The following is a 2,998-nucleotide window of genomic DNA, read 5'->3' as shown; positions in this document are numbered from 1 at the left end:
TTGCGATGAAGGAGAAGAAATGTAGATTGACTTAGTAAAAGAATTCAAAATAGAACAGATGACACAATTAAAAATTATGTGGTAAAGTGTAATGAATCCTTTACTAAATATCTGTCTCTCTGTCTATCTGTCTCAGTCTGTCTAGATCTCTCTCACTCTCTCTGTCAGTCTTTGTGTCTTACCGTCTATCTTTTAAACTTTTATACCTACTTAAACTAATATGGTAAATAAACCACAAAAATCAATAACATTAATAAACAAATTATACCTTTAGTAAGTAATTAGCAAATATGAAAAATAAATAAGTTTACTATATTATTAACATCATGTATGATGTTCATCAAGTATTGGTCATAGGTGTTGAGATCTGGCAGTAATACGAAAATCTGATTGATACATTCGGTTGTTTCTGTTACCAGTGGTAAGACTGAACATACTCATTCAAATGTCTTCGTTTTAGGTATCATCGTTCCTCCTCGTATTCCTCGTCCCAAATGAATTTGCCGAAAACATTGCCTCAAATTTGAGGTCTCGTTAGGCATATGTTGTAAACCAAAGGATAAACAGTGTCATAAGGTGAAGTGTTGTCCCAGAAAACACTAAGGCTAATCAATCGGTATGTCTCTTTACAGACATATACACTGGCTAACACGCATGCACATATTTATGTTTGCAAGGTACAGGCCAACAATTTTTCAAGTCATACTCTCTACATATCTGCCACTCAAACAAAATTTTCTATCCGAATTTCACTTTCGTTACAAACGAAACAAGCTTGATGTCAATATTGCATCTATATTATTAACCATATTGTTCCAGATACAATATCAAACTGTAATTTCTAAGTACTCATTCAAATAAAGACCTATCAAATGATTTCTCATTCAAATAAAGACCTATCAAATGATTTCTCATTTCCGATGAAAATGTTTCGTCCATTTGAATATGATATTTCATTGTATCTAAATAGTTATTTAGTCAAATTAAAACGTCGCCCTATGTATGTTTATAATTCACTGCATCGTAATATGTTTACATAAGTAATATATCATTTTACAGTGTCACAATTCGTAAGAAGAGTGCGTTTTTGAAACTCTTGAAAAGCTGACTGTTTATTTGTGAGGGAAATTTTGCGCGTGTTTAAAATTACTCACACACAAAAAAAGATCCGGTAAACAAGGGATAAACAGGGAACAAAATTTTCTCTATTAGAGCAGCTGTCAAATAGATGGACTTGAATACAGCATACATTTTCATCATACGCTAAATTATATTTTTCTTTCAGATTCTTCCAGTGAAAGGAATAAACCAAAATATCACCAATAAATGTGACTATACATAACGCAAAAAGATTTAATAAGAGATACCACAGAACTAAAAAAATGCAACTCAAGCATATGTTCCGAACATGCACCTTCTCCATTAATCATAATCATTGAGCAAGTGTTGCAAACCAAAGGATAAATGCTGTCATAAGGTGAAGTGTAGTCCCCAAAAACCTCACCATCACGGCTATTTACCTAACCAATCGGTATGCCTCTTTCTGTTTTTGACAAATGCACACTCGTTCACACGCATGCACATTCTCACGTCTGCAAATCATATTATAATGTTAACTCAAATTCATTTAATTTTGATAGCATATACATATTTGCCCCTCAAACAACATTTTCTATCAGTATTTCAGTTTTGGTGCAAAAGAAAAACTTGGTGCCAATATTACATTTATATTGCAAACAAAATTATTTTAATGCATTATTATACTGTAATAAGAGTTCATTATTGAAATAAAAACATTGCAAATGATTTTTCATTTTCTGATAAAAGTGATGCGTTCATGGGAATCTGTATGTTTGTGAAAGTACTAAAACAAACGAAAATAAAAGAAAATAAACGTTCAACAGGGGATACATGTTTTTAATTAAATCAACTGTCAGATAGACTTGTATAGAGAATATGCTTCCATCATATATAAAAATATGTTTTTCTATTTTTTCAGATTCCTTCATGGAAAGGAATAATCCAAGATATCAACAAACAGCTGTGACTATACATAATGCGAAAGATTTAATAGGTGATACCATCGAACTAAAAACATTCAACGCAAGCATTTGTTCGAAACATGTACATTTTCCATTAATCGTAAACACTGACTTCCTACTTTTTTCTGTGGCATTTGAATAAATATTTAGCTTTGAATTTTATTTATGTTTTATTTTCTTTCCAATTATGTTTTATTTTTGTAGAGATATATTGAAAAATCAGAAAGATTACACGACACAGTTTGATGAAGGAACGGCCTTTTATTTGCTTCAGAAGGAGATTTCTGAATAAACTTTATATTTCTCAACCAGAAAGAAAATCATAAAAAACGCAATACACAGTACAGTGCAAAGGTTAGCGCTCTGGGATCACGTATTACCCCAATACATAGTACAGTGCAACGGTTGGGACTTTGAGCTCACGTGTTACCCCAATACACTATACAGTGCAAAGGTTGGGACTTTGAGCTCACGGATTACTCCAGTACAGAGTACAGTGCAAAGGTTGTATCTCTGGGCTCACGGATTACCCCAATAAACAGTACAGTACAAAGTTTGGAGCTTTGGGCTCACGGCTTACATCAATTCACAGTACAGTGCTACGGACTGGGCTTTCGGATCACGGATTACCCCGATACGCAATACAAAAGGTACGAGCTTTGGGCTCACGTATTACCCCAATACTCAGTACAGTGCAAAGGTTGGGGCTTTGGGGTCACGGTTTACAAGTTATGAGGAAATATAAATATTCCATATCATATCAGCGGATTCAAAATACCAGACTAAATTATAGCTAGTATAAACGTGTCAGAGACATTTATATAAATAGAGAGAGAGCGAGCGGTGTTATATTCTAATATATTACATGTAGTTACATGTAGTATTTTGGTATTCCTACATTTTTACTTTTGGTTTTGTCATCGATCCTTGCACCCATGTGCGCAGGCAACCTTTAT

General features: G+C 33.4%; 1 long non-coding RNA gene across 1 annotated transcript; it reads left to right on the top strand.

The window, feature by feature from the left end:
- The first annotated feature begins 325 nt into the window (after positions 1-325).
- On the top strand, positions 326-2,122 carry LOC149781712 (uncharacterized). Its single transcript, XR_016414523.1, has 3 exons — positions 326-616; positions 1,286-1,531; positions 2,000-2,122. It is a non-coding gene; the product is annotated as an uncharacterized LOC149781712 (long non-coding RNA).
- Positions 2,123-2,998: the final 876 nt, after the last annotated feature.

Source organism: Sinohyriopsis cumingii, chromosome 15, assembly GCF_028554795.1.
Source record: "Sinohyriopsis cumingii isolate HCF-2022 chromosome 15, ASM2855479v2, whole genome shotgun sequence".
Lineage (NCBI taxonomy): Eukaryota > Metazoa > Mollusca > Bivalvia > Unionida > Unionidae > Sinohyriopsis > Sinohyriopsis cumingii.
Note: the sequence above shows the minus strand (reverse complement) of the source record. Positions and strands in the feature narration are given on the sequence as shown.